The sequence below is a fragment of the Paramisgurnus dabryanus genome, chromosome 22 (genome assembly GCF_030506205.2).
Source record: "Paramisgurnus dabryanus chromosome 22, PD_genome_1.1, whole genome shotgun sequence".
NCBI classification, from domain to species: Eukaryota; Metazoa; Chordata; class Actinopteri; order Cypriniformes; family Cobitidae; genus Paramisgurnus; species Paramisgurnus dabryanus.
Window position 1 is genome coordinate 21499298 of NC_133358.1, and position 20659 is coordinate 21519956.

Genomic DNA, 20659 nt, shown 5'->3' on the forward strand with positions numbered 1-20659 from the left:
GACATTCAGTTTGGAGTTCAGGACCAGGACCGCACCCCTACTGTAAATGCATTGAAGCAACTACTATTTAATTAGTTGATTAGATAATTGCATTAATGAGAAATTGAACAGGTGTTCCTAATAATCCTTATGTAAGTTTTTTTTTCAGTTCAATGTTTCCCCTCACCAGTATCGTGGTAATATAATGTGTATGGTAAAAAATAAATAGAGACTTTTAGAGACCTCTGGTTGCCAACATGAGATAAACATTAGTGTAAATGATCAGATTTTATAAAAATTTGGGTATAGCAATTTATTGTATTCTTCTCAAATGTTTGGCAGTCTCACTTACACTGATGTTTAATAAATATGAAAGTGCTAATATGATATGATTTTCTCTTTTTTGGCTTTGTCCATCACCTTTCCCATGTTTGAAAGTTTATTCTGGTACATCAAAGCGACAACAGCAATCACTTTCCCTTCTGCGACCAAATTCACTCCTGTGTAATCACCAATGGCTTTCTGAACTTATTACAACAAGACATAGACAGAAAAGGAGAGAGAGAAATAGAGAGAGAGAGAGACATATAGGAATCAAAAGAGAGATTAAAGAAAGGCGATTAAGAGAAAAGGAAACACACACAGTGTTCACTATAATGTGTGAATTACGGCTGCGACGCATACAGTGACTTAAGAGCACCTCACTCTTATGTATGTCAAAGGCGGGCAAAGCTCTTTTGTTAATATATCCCATATTTTTCACAACTGTGCCACACGCGCACATTAATGCTATAAGATAAGCAAGGCATTTCTTCCCAAGTGTTCCCAGACTCCCTGTAGAGACAGAAAGCTTCAGTAGCAACAGTCTAATGAGATTTCAACGGTGTAAAATAAAGGTAATCTATAGATCCATCAATCTGAATGCCACTGCGAGGCACGATTAGTCAGATTTATTCATAAGCACAAACATCAACACAAGATCCAGACAAAATCCAAGAGTTTGACGACACTTGTCAGGAGGGTGGCTGAATAGTGAATGTTTGATTGTACGTTATGAATGATATACAGTACTATGCAAAAGTCTTAGGCCACCATGCTAGCATTAGATTAGTTGTTTTTGCAATTGTATAGTGATCATATACAATTATTTCTCAGTTGCTTTATTAGAATGCACCAGGAAATACAGGAAATACTGTATACTAATGAAAACTGTAAAGTTTGAATGCACTATAAATCACATTGGATAAAAGTGTCAGCAAACGCTTAAATAAATGCACTGTAAGGTGATTTGAATAAAAGTGTCTACCAAATATATTAATGTAAACATCACCTGCATAAAAGATATTATGCAAAAATGTTTCTTAGACTTAAATCCATGAGATCCACCACAACTGTTGGCTTAATTTGGACATTTTTTATTAAAGCCAACTACTTTACATTCAACCAGTTACTTAACACTTTTGAAAGACCTGTAAAGTCACTAGAGGTGAGCTTCTTCACAGAGCAATAAAACGCAAGTGAACATCAAAGTGAACCTTAGTAAACATTCAAATGGAGTTTATGTTTGGCTTACAAAGAAGATGAAGATCCACAAGATAACAGGAATCTAAGTACGTCGCTTCTGAATCTCGGGATATACAGGTAGGTGTTAAATAGTGTTGTAGCGCTTTGTGAAGTTAAGCACTTTTAGATGGCTGTTTGCTCCCTAAACCACTCAATCCCTCTCTGTCTCTCTCTCACCCGCACACTTTCATCCACCACTGCGTTTATGCATATTAAACCTCTTTTACACGGAAGATGTCAACAATGCAGATGCTAGCTGTCTTGTAAATCAGGCTCCTTGCTTTTCCCCCTATGACACACACACACACGCAAACACAAACGGATCCAGAAGTGATTTGTGTCAATTTCCTTTTCCTAGGATTCAATGGTCCCACATCTGCATGGATTAGAGACAGACACACGCAGAATAGTAGGGATGTCGCTCAAGCGCTGAAATAAAGACACATCTGTTATATGATGTGTCAAGCACTGGTGCTCAGGGGATCAGGGATTAAACGGCAGCTATTGACACCGCATGCCCCAAAATGGGGAGGTCTCCACGTTCACTAGAGATGCGGGTTCAAGAATTATTCTAATCCGAAAAGAGTGAAGAAAGTAATAAGATTTAAACTGGAGATGAATGCATGAGTATGTGAAGGATCTGTAGCGTCTGATCGCTAGAATTCGTAACAATGCATGACCAAGTGCACATGGAAACTAAAGCAACTACCAGGTGAAACTACATGTCTGCTTATGTTCAGCATTAAAATATGAAACTAAATAAGAGACACCAGGCCCCATCAAGCACTGCAGGGTTATAATCAATATGACTTAATGAATTAAAATATTGCACACATGTATTGTCAAAGATAACATTAAACATTGATCTCTTTTGCAAATTAAAAGGCTCTGCAGATGATGAATTAGTTAAATAGTTACATTTATAATGCTACGCTACTGAATTAAACATCTGCGTCTGACAAATAAGAAACACACTCATCTTACAGTACAGTATGTACTTATGTGATTGCTCTCGTGGCGTAGTTACGTTTTAAAAACCAGAAGTGGACAGAGTGCACGCGATTCCTTACAGATAACACTAATGGATTCGTTAATTGCTCCGCTACCAGCAACGATTTTCATCCCGACCATCCTAATGCCTTAGTAACGGCACTCCAGTGATGAATAATTGGTGGGATGGAGAAACAGGACAAGAGATGCTTTAAAACAGGGCTATGGAAAGTAATTAAGCAAGCCCCTATACATGGTCCAAAATGCCCTTCACGACGGCGTGCTGTAGGGCTCTCTTCGTCACAGCCAATCATCTGCGGCGGATGGCATGTCCTTCCATCTTGAAACGTGTGGCCTTTTTAAATCAGAGCGGATGAGTGTTTTCAATCAGGGCCAGATGGTAAATAGATTTCGGTAAAAGCTGATGTGTGATTGGAAGGGGGCGGGGGGTCCGTGTAACCCTGTGTCGCACTATACAATGGGGCAAAAACGTGTGCTTGGCCTTCACAACTGTAGGGACACTAAAGAACGGCACGGTTGTTGTGCGTGACACGGCCTTTTGTGGCGACGTCTTGAAGTGTAAGGGTGCGTGGGGCTAAAACTAAAGCGGGGTTAGTTGTAACACGGACTGTTTACATTGTTGCACAAGGTTGAGCATTTTGTTTTTCCGGTATAATTTTCATGCTGGCTAAAGACGATCTCCCGCAAATTATTGGAAATGTATAATGTTTTTCCAGAGAGTTATTTATTTTGGTGAGTTTTGGTTAGTTTTGGTGGCATGAAAGTACATTTTTTCATCATATGTTTTTTCGGTTTCTAAGTTGGGTGTGTAAGATACCAAATCCAATGCTATGTCATATTAATCAGTGTCTTGTTGACTAAAACATAGCATTGTTTTGAAATATGTCTGCAGCTTTTAGCAACTTTTTTGGTGGGCTTGAAAATATTTTGACCCAGCGGGGTTAATTGTAATGCTGTGTTACAACTAACCCCTCAGCACTTACGATAGGAAAACTGTTAGCGTAATTCTTGCCGTTGTTTTAAATAAGCTAAACATGAATGATTGCTGGCTGCCAACAAAATAAATGTGCCTGTCTTATCAAAAATTGTGTGTCAAATATATTTTTGTTCATATCTTTAATATTGATTGAATAAGGTCACGTCAAAGATTGAAATCATAATGAAATGAATGGCTAAAATCAGATTTTGATGCTCATTATCTCAGAATTTTATATTGAAACTGTAGTATGGTTATTACAGACTAGGTCACATATAAAACATATGTTTATTTGTATCCATTTATAATTGAACTATTGTTAGAAAAGGGCTGGTTGAATGAATACAGTGTGGATACCGGTCTATTATAGACAGATATATAAACAATATCCACTTCAAGTAGACAAAATGTATTGAAATATTTGCCTGCAAACTTAATTTTTAGCAAGTGTTACAACTAACCCCCTGCCTGTTACAATGAACCCCACCTATGGGGTAAGTTGTAACGTTTGCACTTCTGTCACGTTTGGTGTAATTGTCCAAGAATGGTAAGAAATAGAAACAAACTTCAAATGGTCATTTGTAGCAGAGATGTGTGTGTTGCTTGTGTAAAAATATAATTAATCAAACTCAAATATTTTTTGAATGATTGAGCCAAAACCAAAAAGCGTTAGGTTGTGCCCCGCTCTCCCCTAGTTATAAACATTGAAACAATTAACGGATTTAGTTTTTAATGTTGGTAGTAGTACAAAAGAAACTAGACTTACATACAAAGACTTAAACTTAAACTCAGAAATGCCCAAATCAAGACCAGAATGAATGACACCCCTGAATAAGGACGACACCATGAATGTGTGTCTGTAGGAATGGCAGAATTATGTGAGAGGTGAGGAAGAGGAGAAAGATAAGAACAGATGAAGGACACTTGTACATATGTACCTTAGTGTTGCAGCATCTGCGTGGACCACAGCTGCCACTGAAGGTCAGTGAAGATTTGCTTTAGTTATTCAGTTTCTTAGCGCAGGTCATCACAGTTTTCTTCAGCTTCACCACCAATGACGTCTCCTCTCCATCACTGTATCGCAGACCCTAATCAGCCTAACGCAGTGGACGGTTGAAAATTGCAGTTGCATGCTGGGAAGTAAAGAACAAATAGGCAGCTTCTCAATATACTAACACCTCATTTTATACAAAATAACATCACAATTGTTAAATTTTTACTAATGTTAGTCTTTGTGTGTGACTTGTACCCATAGCTACCTGGTAGACAGAAGTATGTAATTTTCAATCATTTCTCTTTATTCCCAGGAAATTACAAGTGAAACATTTGTGTAAAAATCCAGCTAAAGTCATTTTTGTGATTTACGGTTTTCTACATAAAATCACCCTACAGTATATAAGATCATTCTATGAGAATATAACCTTGATATATTTGATATTGACTGAGTAAGGCCATGTCAATGATTTAAATCAATGATTGGATCAAACGTTGATGTTCCTAATCTCATAATAACATGATGAGACTTTCCCCTGCATTTCACAGTCGGGGCCACATTTGTACTGAAGTTTAAAATTCAGACAGTAAGCGATCGCATTAAATCAGTGCTGTTCGGCAGAACAATGGCAGGAGGTTCTGTGTTGGAAACCATTTTGTCTCCATTTCTTTTTGGTGCCACTAATAGCAAAGAAATTACACACAGCAACTTTAATCATCATAAACACAGAACATGTACCCCTATGTAAGCTGATTCGGTAGGAAAACTTCTTAGACGAGATTTAAATGATAGCACAGTCGCAACAGAAACAGAAACCGCAGTCGGAGCGTGTTTGCCAAGTATAACAAATTCTTCATCGGTTGAGAAATTGTTGCTTTAATTACAGACTGGAAGTAAAGATGTGCGTATAAACCGCTGACATTTAAAATGAAATAAAGCAAATGATATTGATATAACAAATGGCGAAAGGTAGAAATGAACCCATGACCTCTCTGATCTCCATCTACTTTCATTTGATCTTAATAATACAAATTAATGACATTTCTTAATTTCTGTGTAACAACATCATTGTGTCATTAATCACAACATATCTAAATAAAGTCCCTTGTGATTTGTTCTGATTTAGGGGTCTGAGACTCTACCACATTACAGACCCATCTGACGCTCACCTGACAGACTGGAAACTATAAACTCTTGTGCCTTTAGTACAGGGTCACACAAAACAACTTATGCAACAGCTCATCGTGTCTGAAGAGCTTACGCAGTGCTCTGGTGGTGGAGATAATCAGGTCTGTGTATGAGTGCGAGTATGCATTGCTTGCTGTTGTCGAAACAGCAGGGATTCACAGATGAGATGTAACAAGGTAAAGGAGACAGGGTCTACTCTGTCATCCTTCTTCAAAGCAGGTACACGAAGTCATTTCCCTCTTTCATACAAAGTAGTCTTTTCGCTGCCGTATTAAAACAAATGGGCTAAAAAGGCAAGGTTTCTTGCTTTAAAGTTACACTACACCGAAAAAGCTACATTTATTTAAAGCTGCAATCTGTAACTTTGCTTCTGTATCGCCATCCCTGTTTAAACATAAAATTGCAGGTTGCTTTACAGTCTTTTACTTTTGCTGAATCACAACTGACATTTTCTGACCCAACAGCGTTTTGACGTCAACTCGACATTGGGTTTTAAAGGTAGGGTAACAGATTTGATCCTGAAACATTTTTAGTTATGCAGGTTAAAAGTCTCCTCACATCCTGATAGCAATCACTGTGTTAAGTTGTTTAAATGTATTTGTAAAAATTTATGTCATCTATGAAAGGCGTAGGACCAAAAAATGTTCAACAAATCATAGATTTCGGTCCAAGCGGACGTTTCCTTTTTTGTCCCTCATACGTAAGCGTAATTTGAATATCCACCGCGCAGCGAGTCCACGCAGACACCATACGTCATCGGCGCATTCATGTGCGCTCACCTCCTGTCTGTAAACAGCGAGAACAGCAAACTTTTCTGCTGAATTGACAACTACACAGGAGCCACAAAACTAAAGGCATCTTTTATAACAACAACAGCAAAAACTGCCTGGATCAGCAAGAGCAAAAACCCAAATTAACATCGGTAACTTTACTGCTTTACCACGAGATGCAAACAGCTGCAGGAGGCAGAGTCTGAAAGGGTCGCTGCACTGTTTATTTTGGTAAGGTAGGTACGCGATATGTTTGTATTGAGATGGATTCAGATATTCTACTTTGATGAAACATTGTGTTGCTTATGAAATTTGTGTTCGTTTACGGATTAGACTAACGATATAGTTACTACGTCTACACAACCGAACGTGTGCTTAAACTAATTCTGATGTAAACCAGTTGTTTGGTTATTTTGGAAATGTTATTCACTTTGTACTGCAAAGTTTTCTCACTGCTGAATAAGACATGAGATGTGACCGTCTGATCTGTGCTTGTTCATGTGTTTGGAAAGAGGCGTGACTTTGGATGGCGATTTGACTTGAGGGTGGGATCGGGATTTCATTGCTAGGCGGCTACCGTTAGCATTTTTTAAAATGTGTTACCCTATCTTTAACGTCAGGCCGACATTGGGTTTTGACGTTAGGCCGGCGTTGTGTTTTAACTATTACCCCACCAGCATTTAAAAATAAAAGTTGCCAGCCAGCACCACCATTTTTATGATTTTCACAAATTTTTAACACCTTACAGAAAATGTCCTTCTTTAAATATATAAACAACAGACCCTCTGCTTTAAAAAAAATCCTTTATTTGTTTTCTTTGAAATATGGGTAGGTTTCTTCAAAGATAATTGCATTTTTGTGAAGAACTTTTGATAGAGATCAGATTTAGAGCGATGATCAAAACGTGTTATTCTTACTGTTTGCCCTAAGGGTTTGCTTCTGGGTTTTATGAGCCAGGTAAGAGCGGAAGCTGGTGGATAATAGCGGAAATACGGATTGCCAGAAAACTGTCCGCCGTTGGGTTTTGATCTCAGACCGAGGTTGGGTTCTGACATCAGACCGACGTTGGGTTCTGATGGCAGACCGATGTTGGGTTTTGATGGGAGACCGAAGTTGGGTTTTGACGCTATCCTGACATTGGGCTTTGACATCACTCCAACGTTGGACTTTGAAGTAGTGTTGCTTTCGTCAACGAAAAGTATGACGAAATATAGTCGTCAACGAACCTTTTTCACGTGACGAAAACGAGACGAGACGTAACGAAAATGCTGGTCATGTGACGATGACTATAATAAAATGTATAATGCAATATTGTTGACGAATAAAAACGAGACTAAAAGTGGTTTACAAAATAAAAACTAAGCTAAAATGTCTCTTCATTTTCGTTGACCAAAACGAGACGAGACGAAATGTTATAACGTTATTTCGTCTTTTACCCATCTCATCATCTCCGCGCCCCCACCACCTGACTGCAGGTGATCGCGTGTGTTGTTGGCGCTGCGTAGATCAATCAAAACATGAAAGTACCGCGAGAGTGAGTAGAAAGCATGCGGAGCAGTCTGCTCTCGCGATGCTTTGATATCATACGCCTCCATTTGCACGTTAATGGGCATTTCAAACAGTGTACGCGGCAACCGCGAGACATGCGGAAAGCGGAGAAACGGGGGCGGTTACAGAGGTGAAGCGGAGTTGGTCCACAAGCCTTGCTCGTGCACCTAAGATCCTATCCCTTTTACGGACACGACTCTTCATGGCAGTCGCTGTTGAAGATAAACACATTTCCACTAAATGCTGCACAAAACGCTTCCACTGCATGAGAGAAGCTGTAGCCACGCGGCGATTCCGACCGGGAAGATGCAGCATTCTGGCTCCAAATGTAAAAGAAAAGTCCAAAATAAATTCCGTGCATCACTTTCAGGTCAGTTCAACAAGCCTGTTGAAATCTATAGCTTTGATTGCTGACACCACCAGTATAACAATGTACAAATTTATATCATGTAACAGTTGTTTAAATGACATTGTGCTGCGTTGCGTTTTGAAACATTGTAAATATATCTATGCTAAAGACATTCGTTGTTTTGTATATGCTTAATAACTACACTTATTTATTATTTAAATAAACAAAACATACTTCGCTGAATACTTGAGTATTAAATCAATCAAACACCTGTACTGTTGAGAACATAACCATACATACCAACTTTGCTTTTCTTAATAGACATCTGATGTTTTCTTAAAGCTGACTTTTAATTTACTTACAAGAAAAACATTTAGTAATTCTCCAAAATTGCTTGGATTTATACTGACATTTACAGTTTTTGCCAATTGCTTACACACGTTTTCAAAACTAAGTCTCCTTTTTTCAAAACTCTACACACAATTCTCAAAACTGCACACACAAAATGCAAAATAGCACATATCTCCTTCAAAATGCAACACTGCATTCAAAATGCCACAAACACATGTCAGAATGAAACATTTGCATCAAATGGAAAACACTTCTTTCATAATAATGCATTTTTGGATATTCCATCTAAACACTGCTGTTCAAAATCTAAAGCTCTTTGGTCTTTCATGGGCTTATATCTACATTTCAATACAATGTTCTACAGTGAAAGTAATCTGATGAGAGGGGTAACAAGTACACCGGAAACACCAATGCAATGTAGAAACAGAAAATATTTATAAGGCCAAATATTACTGTTGTATACATTAGCATACAACAAAACTATAAACATGTAAACCAAAAGTATATTCTTTACAGTAGAATACAGTAAATTGTGTGTGGGGTCCTGTTCCAGGATTTGGCGGGGGGGTGCAGATTGACAAAACAGTGACCTTTGACCTATTTATAGGCATATCTATACTACTGTAAAGTAAAGCAGTGATTGGTTAGTGATCAGTAAAGCATTTAGTGTTTGCACATGTGAGGAGTGTGTCTGTGTGACCTGGTGAATGAGTGTAGCATTTTGATTGGTTGTGTTTGGAAAAGGAAAGCAAGTGACTTCCTCATAGATCTTTGTGTTTTAGGTAGAGAATTGTGTGTAGTGTTTTGAAAAAAGTGTTTTATGCAATTGAAAACTGAGTCAAAGGCTGAGAAATAGCTTATGGTTTTGAAGATTTGGCATGTTTTTTTTGCACTTTGAGTGAGAGGTTTTGAAAATTGTGTGACATGAAAAGATTTTGTGTGTAACCAATCGTAAAAAATTGTAAGATCAGCTTTGTCACATTAGATTAAGCCAAAGTCCATTAGGTACACTGGTGGTAACGTACAGATGCAGAAATATAAACTATAATAATATATAATTACATATGTATGATTGTAGTTTGTGCTGCTGTCAAAATACAATTATAAATGTTAACAATAGCATATTTATATTCTCACACATACTATAGTTGTGTGTGACCCATTTGACCTTGTGTGTGTGTGTGTGTGTGTGTGTGTGTGTGTGTGTGTGTGTGTGTGTGTGTGTGTGTGTGTGTGTGTGTGTTTGCTTATGTAGACTTTTATGTAGACTCCTACGAACAGTCAAGTCAGTCACTCAGAGGATAGTAAAATAAATATCTATTCAAATCAGAGCATCTTCCATGTCTGGAATGGATGTATTCTTGGGTCTATAAGGTAACAATAATATAACTTTTGTTTAAAATGGGTTTGGCTAAAAGAAAATATTGTTTTGTCTATAATACTATTAGGTCATTATACTATATGGGTTAAATAGAATGCATTACTAAAAAGAGACTAAATACAATTTCACTGACTAAAACTAGACTAAAATGTCATCAGTTTTCGTCGACTAAAACTAGACTAAAATAGTAATGGATAAGTCTGACTAAAATAAGACTAAAATAGCAAGAATTTTAGTCGACTAAAACTTGACTAGACTAAAAAGAGTATGACGTGACTAAAACTAATAAAAACTAAAATGACAGCTTGACACAAAGACTAGACTAAAACTAAAATGAAAACAGGCTGCCAAAAACAACACTACTTTGAAGTCTGACCAATGTTGGGTTTTGATGTCAACCTGACATTGGGTTTGGACCTCAGTCCGGCGTTGGGTTTTGACGTCAGGCTGGCGTTTGGGTTTTGACGTCAAAGGATAAATTTGTGATAGATAAATATTTAAATATAACTTATTATTCAGTGAAAATCTTAAACTTAAATCAGCTGTGGTCACCATTCATTTTTATTGTATGCAAAAAATGTACATAGAAAAAAGCAGCTTAGAAATTCTGTAAAAAAAATTTTTTTTTGCTGTTGTGTTGAAAAGACACACATTGGGGTTCTTTCACGTCAAATAACGTTGGTTTTTGATGTCAAACTGCATTGGTTTTTGCATCAGACTGACTTTGGGTTTTGGCGGCATGCCGGCGCTGGGTTTGACATCAAAGGATAAATTTGTGATAGATAAATATTTAAATACAACTTATTATTGGGTTTTGTGACACCAAACCGAAGTCCATTTCTGACATCGAACTGACGTCGGATCTTGACGTCGAACCGCCGGCTTTGGGTTTTGATAGAAATATTATTATTTACTGAAAAACTGAAATCAGTTGTGGTCACCATTAATTTTCATTGTATGCAAGTTTACGTAGAAAAAAGCAGCATAGAAATTCTGTTGTAAATTTTATTTCTGTTGTGTAGGACAGACACACATTGGGGTTCTCTTTAAATCTCATGGATAAGCATCAAATAAGTAAAGAGCAGATACTGTCATAAGTAGTGTTATACACTACATACAGTTTATAAACAGTCCTGTCTTTACCAGACTTTTTTAAATGGCTGTCTGTATTGATATGAGCCCTACAGAGAGGAAAATGTTTTTTAAATACAGTACCCTCACACTTCACACCACGGCCTCACAATGACATTGAAAAGCCCACAGTAAACACAAATGCAAGAGTGTCTGGATAATTAAAATATTACTTCTGCACATACTGACAAATGGCCTTCATTCTGCTGTGGTTTCACAAAAGCAGGCGGCAAAATATCTGTCTGGTGAAGGTAATTCTAAACTAATTCTGCAACACTCAAAATCCACTTAGAAGATATAGCAAGTAATGGCTTTGACCCTAGCAGATGAGGCTGTTTCGAAGCCAATTTCCTTCAGATTCATCAAGCTTGACCATTTCTCCAGCCATAATAATCCTCTGGCAGGTTGACTCCTACCATTGCAGGCAAGAGTAGAGAGAAGTTTAATGCTCCATTGGAAAACAGACACACAGGAACAAAGAAAACTCATGATCCAGGCATCATGTCTACATTCAACAGACCCTGTCTGTCCTCATCATGAACACCAATTATCTTCAACTCATTCCAGCACTGACAGGACCTTGTATATTAGGACAGACATTGTTTTAAGAAGTGAAATAGTTTGATGGTAAATTAATTCTGAACTCAACATATGTTTCTGTACATGCTCAAATGGTAAAGCACTGTGTTAGCAACACTACTGGGTTAGTATTGGATAAAACACATGTTGGGTTATGAATAAACCTTTGCTGGGTTGTTGAGTTGAAATAACCCAGCATTGCATTGAAACAACCCAGCATAGGTTTATTTATTAACCCAACATGTGTTCTGTCCAATATTTACCCAGCATTGAGTTAAAATAACATAACAGCAGAATTTCGAGTTTACCAAGTGCTAGACAATCAAACTTAGCTGTGTTTTCGGTACATGACAAATGTAAGGTGAGATTTTCCCCTAGACAGCCAGTAGGGGTGTTCAAGTTCATGCAGCGCTGCGCAGACCGATCAGTGAGGTTTGCCGCTTGCAGTCGAGGGAGGAGTCAGAGCCGTCAAGTCGGACACCTGCTGCTTGCCGTAGTGACATATGTGCCGTGTTTCCTTTATTTTATCGTGAATGAAGTTAATTAAATGGTGAATTTGTTAAAAAACAAACCTTTTAATAGAAAGTTACAACCAGAAACACCTTATATTGAATATGTCGGGGTTTGGCATTGGTTTCTGACGTCGGATTGATGTCAGTTTCTAACGTCGGATCAACGTCGTGTTTTGACATTGGCTCGACGACGTGTTCTGAAGTCGGATCAGCGTCGGTTTCTGACGTTGGATGGATGTCGTGTTTTGACATTGGCTCGACGTGTTCTGACGTCGGATCGACATCGGGTTCTGACGTCAAAGCGACATCGGATTTTGACGTCAAAGCGAAATCAGATTTTGACATCGGTTTCTGATGTCGGATTGACGTTGGGTTCTGACGTTGGATCAATGTCGTGGTTTGAACTGTGCCCTCATGCTGTCAAGCCCAAAGTCAGGGTTTTGATGTGAAGCCGCTGTTGGGTTTTGACGCCGGGCCGATGTTGGGTTTTGATGTCTGGCCGACGTTGGGTTTTGACGTTGGGTTTTGACATCAGATTAACGTTGGGTTTCGACGTCAGGCCAGCGTTGGGTTTTGTCGGTTTTGTACAATGTACATGTATGCATTGTACACATGCAGGTGTACATTTGTTAAAAAACAAACCTTTTAATAAAAAGTTGCAACTAGAAACACCTTATATTTAATATTTTAATTGCTACTTATAATGTATGCCCGGAAATAACGGGAAACATAAGCCTACATTATTAAAATACCAATAGATTTTTTTTTGCTTCTGTTCATTTTTATTACATTACATGACACAACATATTCAGGTATTTTAATGAGTTTTACCTGTTTTTAAACATTAATTTATAAAGTTTATTTAAGTGAAACTGAAGGTTGGATAAAACATGAAACGCACATGATCGTTGTCATCAGTAAGGTGACTAATCACGAAGAGCTGTCTCGTCATCAGAATTCCGCTTCGCCAGCTACTCTCGAAAAGCACTCGCAGTACTTTAAAACCATACATCACAGTCACATCCCTTCAGCGCCAGCTCAAGTCAGACTAAATTTCTAACCGGCATGCACCGCTTCAAGTCAGCCGTTGATCGGTCTGCGCAACGCTGCATGAAGTCGAACACACCTATTCGCTCAATGCCACACCCATTCTGCCTGACCCTCCTACAAACCACACCCACATGAAATTTCAGCTAGTTTTTAGTCTGAAGAAAGCCAGTGATTAAAAATAGAATAAAAGTCTTAAAGAAACATTGTTTTAAGTGAAGTTTCAAAAACAAAGCACATTTTATTTCCTACCTAGTAACAAAACCTAAAAATGAACTCCGCTCAAGGCAGATAGAAGCTGTTCTCTAGTATGTTATTGGAACTTGAATCCTGGACAGATGAAGCATTTAGCCCAACTCCAAGTTAAATACCAGGGGCAACAAGTTAACATACATGTAAAAACTGTTTCTCTTTGACAGGCAAAAGCTTGTAGTGCTTATTAAAAATGTTCAATAAAGCTACAGTAGGGTGACTCTAATATTAATCCTTAATAAAAAGAATGATATAAAAGTTTATTACAGTAAAGTCAGTCTAAATTAAAACACTGGTCCCAGAGGTGATGCTCGGGTAGAAGAACATCTGCTCTCGTCTTGAGAGATTTGTGACATTAATATAAATGAATTTGGAAAATACGTTGGGAAAAAGTGAGAACATTGTTCTCATGCCTAAGATTACGGGTCTGGCTTCCGCTGTACCGTCTTCACCTCTCCCCTCTCTTTTTTTTCCATTTCATCTTCCAGACCTCATTTGGAAAGCATGCGATGGTGGAGAGAAACGGGCTCGCTTGTGCGGACAGCAGGCTCGTTCACGGTAAATGTGTATTACCTTTAATGGAAGCCACTAATTAAAGTGTCTGAGGAAAGCAAAGAAGTGTGGCCTATTCCTGCTGCCATTAGATGAGCAATATTGCGGAAAATGCACGCGTACATTAAAACACATCAGACTGCTGAGGCTGCATTTAGTGCATGCAGCAGTTGTGTTGCATTAAATCAGCATTATTACAAAGCGGCTCGGGTGCATTTGCATTTATCTCCTGATGCAGAGTTGCACTTACTTCAAAAGTATATCAATCGTATTAAACCCCAATAATGCAATTAATTCATTAAACCATGTTAAAGCTTGAATCTAAAAAACAGCATCCAACGCATTCATTTAAAACCTTTTAAATTAGCCAAATTACCCAAACCAGTGCTGCAGTTGTTTTTATGTAATGGCGGTACTGATAATGTTAATGGCCATTATTTGGTGAGGTACTGTGGTTTTATGATGGCCATATAAGCCCATTTTCAGCATAGTAATAGAGACCTGAAGGACACGTAAAAGCAGCATAGCGACCTGTGACACCAGAACACCAACCAGGAACTTGCCAATCATGTTTTCATTTAGTTGGCATCTCCCTTCCTCACTCCCGCAGCATCTAGATTGGCCCGCTCTGTGTCTCTCCGCCGACGGTGCATTTCCAAATCATTTTTAATCGCTATCATTTCAGCGAGTGGGACCAATCAGAGTAAATGAAGATCAATAATGAGCCAATGGGCATGCTTTATTTGGTAGATGAGGTGAAAAAAACACAACGTGCTAATTTGACAGCTGATGCGCCAGGGTGGGCACTTAGAAGTAATGATGCCATCAGAGCAACAGAGAGAAAGAGAAAATAGACTGATACAAAACTGCTTCATTTCACACAGGTAGTAAGAGGCGAGAAATGTACTCCTTAAAATTCTTTTGACATTTTAATGTTACGAATCCACACACACACACCTCATCAAGCCATTACACGTAATGAGGCGATGCACGGGAAGGGTGACATGAATGGAAATGATCATGTTTAAAATGATGTGCATTACCCGACGTTTAGCATGACTGTTTATTACAGGACAATAGCTACACACCAGCCTAAAAGCGCAGTATGGAGAACCCCCTTCCCATCTCACCCTTCTATGTGTTTAAAGTATTCCCACGAAATGTGTGTGTGTGCGTTGAAGAGTGAGAGAGATACAGAGCTGAGAGCGCTCCGGGTCTGTATTGATCCGCAGGCGGATCAGTATCCTTTTCCCACTGCGGTCACTGAATAGGACAAAAGTTCAATACAAAAAAATCGGCTGCTCATCCAGTTCTCACAAAAGCAATTTGTAATATGGATTTATCCCGGCTGTCGACAAAGCCAGCTGCTGTTTTTACTATTTAAAAGCTTTGATCGGATAACCGGAGATGCTTCATCTTTTTTAAGTGTTGGACGGCGTGATTCATTTGCAGTGTAGGTGTCAATTTCATTTTAAATAAACACAGTTATGGATTGCCAGAAATAAAAGAGGATCGAATGCATTTCAACGGGCGTTTGCGTGGACACCCACAGTGGTGTCAAATCTACAAGAGCTTAATCCAGAGCTGCCTTGGCATTAATGGTTATTTTTAAAACTTTAAGAGGCGATTTCCCAAACAGGGTATAGATCAAGCCAGGACTAGGCCTTAGTGGTTTACAAACACACCTTACAAAAGGCATTACTGGTGTGCATCATCAGACAAAACAATGCCACTGATACTGTATATGTTAAGATATTGCAAGCTGTGAGAGAGCTCAAATGCATTTTAGTCTTGGACTAGACTTAAAGGGACACTCCACTTTTTTGAAAATATGCTCATTTTCCAGCTCCCCTAGAGTTAAACATTAGATTTTTACTGTTTTGGAATCCATTCAGCCGATCTCCGGGTCTGGCGCAACCACTTTTAGCATAGCTTAGCATAATCTATTGAATCTGATTAGACCATTAGCATCGCGCTCAAAAATAACCAAAGAGTTTTCATATTTTTCCTATTTAACATGATATTAAGCACTGACCAAAAATAGTCCCCAGCTATTGAAAATTACCAAGGGGACTATTTTCGGGTGCTGCGTAATATCATTGCGCCTGCTGCAGCCATGTTACGGCAGCAAAGTTCTTGATTATTACGCAAGAATAAGAGTATAGTTCCTAGACATATCGACCTAGAAAATCACAACTTTTAATTTTCTGTTGGTCTTAGTACACGATGTAACTATAGAAGAGTCAGGTTTTAAATAGCAAAACTATCTAAACTCTTTGTTTATTTTTGACGGCGATGCTGGTCTAATCAGATTCAATGGATTATGCTAAAAGTGGTAGCGCCAGACCCGGAGATCAGCTGAATGGATTCCAAAACGGTAAAAATCTAATTTTTAACTCTAGGGGAGCTATAAAATAATTATATTTTCAAAAAAGGAGAGTGTCCCTTTAAGCCATGTCCAGGAAACCACCCCTAAATTTTTGACAGCATAAGCAGCATCTAAATCACAACAGCAGATCTGAGTCGTCTAGAAAAGAAGGAAATTTGTTTTTACACAGAGAATTTCCTTTAATAACAAAATGTTCGCAATATCAACTGGTTAAGTGTCTGGATTCAGTCAGATTTACCGAACTTAATGTGTTGTTTAAGGTCCTGTCATTGCATGCGTTACATGCATCAATTTTAATCAGTGTCTAAAATGCGAATGACATTGTTGATAAAAAGGCACAAACAAGGCCATTACGTTGACATTTATGAAAATATCCAAAATGCATTCAACCTATACTGTACATTAGTTTCTAATCAGTGTTTGTGTTCCCTAGGATCAAAGCCATGACCTTTGTGTTGCCACGCAATGCTCTACCAATTAAACTACAGGAACTCTGTATCATTACTGCAACTTACTTGCAGCTAAAGTGACGCTACATAGGATTTTAACACAGTGGCCAAAATAAATAAGCAGCGCTTACGAGTTTGCTCGAGTAGAAAGCCTCGATTTCTTACAAACAAAACCAATGAGGTAAATAAATACCTGCTTTTTGCCAAATGGAAGGGTGCTACTGTGTGAGAAGTGTGAAGTGAATGTGTGAGGTAGCTGATTAAAAATCTCTCTCATTTCTCGCTCGCTCTCTTTCTTGTTCTCACAGAGGTGATGAGAGAGCTGGGCGGTCGATATGACACTGTCTCAGTCCACTGTAATTAGCGGGCGTATGCAGGGTCCATCACGAAGCAAACGGCACATAAAAATGATCCCAATCTCCCTCAGTCACTGTTAAGCTTCCTCAAGCTTTACCTTTGTGAACCCATTGGTGTATTTAACGTACCCCACACCTCAAAGAGAGAAAGAGAGAGAGAGAGAGAGAGAGAGAGAGAGAGAGCAAACATTAATTATTTATCACTGGAAGTTTCTAACCACAGAAAAGACAGAAAGAGTTGAAGGGAGTTTAAATGATTTCAAAGGAGACCTGGATTAATGAACTCTCAGGTTTTGTGAAGCGCCTACCTGACAACAGTTATCCAATCTGAGACCCACATGTACGACATTATGAAATATTACATGTTGGAATTAAGGCTCTAAAGTACCTTTCCACACTTAGTCCTCTCATACTGGAACAAGATAATCCTCGTGGTGTCACATGACATTCCCCGCTAATCAGAGCTGAGAACATCCCAAATCCTCCAGTTCACCTCCTGCGGAGGAGAACTGGCCTGCTGACAGAACCTTCAAGTGCATAAACAAATAAAAAAGAGACGGTTACAGCCTTGTGGTGAATGTAGTGGTATACGTGTGTCAGTCGGTGTACTTGCGTTTCGTATATGTTTTGACTTAGCTGACCTTTAAGGCTGTGAGTGAAAAGTGTAGGAACAGACTTCGATGGCCTTTGAAGAAATTTGGAGTGTTACACTTAGGGGCCAATCACACCAGGCGCATTTTAAACACTTGGAAATGCAAGGCGCGCCGCACTGCCTTTTTTGGTCACTTTAAAAAAGAGCAGTGCAGCGTATTTTTATATTGCTAGACAACCACCAATGCAGCTGTTCTGTCAATCAAATATTGAAGCATGAGCGCTCTTTTGCTGTTAACTGTCAGATTAGGGGGCTTTCTCTGACCTCTATCGAGGGTGAGAGGTGCACAAACACACAGGAGACAGTGAGTGATAGAGTTTGCTTCTTCGCCTCTTACTTTATTCGATTGGACAATGGAAGAAAGCGGATGACGTCATGCACATACCGCGCACAATACCGCTCACTGCCCATAGACGCGTTTGGTGTGAATGGACCCTTAGACAGTGTGAGAGGGCAGAGACATTTTTGCCCTTGTTTCTTTCTGGGGAAATCCTTGAATGGCTTTAAACTGCAAGACAAATGAAAACATGTTGTAATTATTTTTCAAATTTACATTTTATGCATTTGGCATGGTAGTCCATGTGACATCAGTGGCTCAGTTAGAATGTGTTGAAGCATCGAAAATAAATTTTGGTCCAAAAATTACGACTTTATTCGGCATTGTCTTCTCTTCCGCGTCTGTTGTAAAATGCATGGGAACGACTAAAGACATGTTTGCGAAGTTTTCAAACTTACAACGTGTGTCTCCCTCAGACTGTAAACAAAGCCCAGGTGCACAAAAAACACAAACAGCTGGGGCGCACCAGATAACACGTCAGCTGCGTCATACTTCATCCGCGTCACTGCAGTCACGTGACTTTAATCTTGCGCATGTACTTCACAACAGATGTGGAAGAGAAGACAATGCTGAATAAATTTGTCATTTTTATTGTTTTTTGACTAAAATGTATTTTCGATGCTTCAACACATTTTGACTGACTCACTGATGTCACATGGACAACTTTGATTATGTTTTTATTACAGGGTTCCCACCCCTTAGTTAACTTCAAATTCAAGGACCTTTCAAGGACTTTCCAGGTCTAATACCCTCAAATTCAAGGACTAAATGTGGGGACACATTTCAAGTTAGAGCAAGGTTACATTGTGTTACCATTAAAGATACATTGTTACGGTTCCCTTTCAAGGGAACTCGCCCTACGTCACTGCGGTGACACTTTTGTGGACGCCTCCAGGGGTAAGTGCATCTGACTGTGTATATAAAATGAATCAACCAATGGTGAGGCTTAACGACAAAGACAGGGTGACGCGGGAGCCAGGAAGTATATTGCTGTCTGAAATATTGCCAAAGACGGTGTTACAGGGACGCAGGAAGTATGGCAAGGGAGACACAGTGTCTCGTTCCCATCTCATGGAACAACAGTTACACAGTCAAACACAACTATGCCAAAAAGCATTTTGGTATGAATCAACATTTGCATACAGAAGATATAAGCATTTAAAGTGAACAGTTTAGCACGTCTGCTTTAAAAGTCTAGAATTTTTATGATATTATCCTACACTACACAGAGAATAATATGGATTTTTTTTTTTTTTTTGAAAACTTCTTGCATAAAATAGATTCAAGCACTTTCAATGACCTGTATCTATGTATCTATATTCAGATTCACAAACTTTTAAGGATTTCAAGGACCTGTGGGAACCCTGTTATTACCTTTCTGGACATGGACAATATAACGTGCATAGATTTTCAATGAAGCGTCAACAAGCTCTCGGACTAAATATAAAACATCTTAAACTGTGTTCCGAAGATGAACGGAGGTCTTACAAGTTTGGTACGACATGAGGGTTGGTCATTAATGGCTATGCATTTTATCAGTACATGTTTCCCTGGGATTGAACCCATTACCTTTTCGCTGCTACCACTGCGAATGCTTTGCCACTGAGCTATACAGGAGCACGTGAAACACCATATTCTAATCCTTTTTTCTTCATGTGAATGTATTATTTTGAAGGAATAGCACACTGATTAAAATCTTTGTGATAGCAAAAATAACCCTTAATACTTATTAGTTTTAAAAAGAGACATTATTGAACAATTACACTGAAACACATGACTGAAGCATTAGCCCATCATGCACAACATGACTCATATATCTTTTTCCCAGAAACTGTAAGGTCTGTTATTCTGATCCAGATCAAATCTCACCGTTCTCACAGTGCCACATAATGACTCTCATTCAGCAACATTAGCATGAAACTTGAGAGCGGTTTCAAACACTGTCATTCACACAAAGCTTTCTGACATCCATCTCCAGTCCTACTGTAACCGTGGCATCTTAAATCAGCCATAATGACACCCCTCGCAAGCGCGCCAGGTAGCGCGCACTAATCTTACATCAGAGAATGCGGCAGCGGTCCTGGTGCGGCTGAGAAGTTGGATTAAGGCAGAGCTTTCCTCCCGCACGGCGTAAAGATGGTTTTATCAGAGGTCATTCAAATTTCTCTGCATGGGAGACAATGGGACCCGCAGCAGCGGGGACCCTCGTTCCCAAGCCTGGAAGTCTGGCTATAAAGAGGAAATCGATGAAGTGTCTATTTCTGCTCGGCCACAATGGGAACTGGGTGCCGTG

The 20659-nt window shown here is 39.0% G+C and overlaps 1 long non-coding RNA gene across 2 annotated transcripts in view; it reads right to left on the minus strand.

Annotated features, from left to right (window-relative positions):
• LOC135740158 (uncharacterized) overlaps positions 1-20659 on the minus strand; it is a 40533-nt gene that overhangs the window by 7840 nt on the left and 12034 nt on the right. The window contains exons 2-3 of one of the 2 annotated variants that reach the window (XR_012335752.1): positions 17766-17904; positions 4468-4662 (exon numbers count right to left, since the gene is read on the minus strand). This is a non-coding gene — a long non-coding RNA (uncharacterized lncRNA). The remainder of the gene's footprint in view (positions 1-4467; positions 4663-17765; positions 17905-20659) is intronic. The other variant, XR_010529159.2, reaches the window with a different exon arrangement.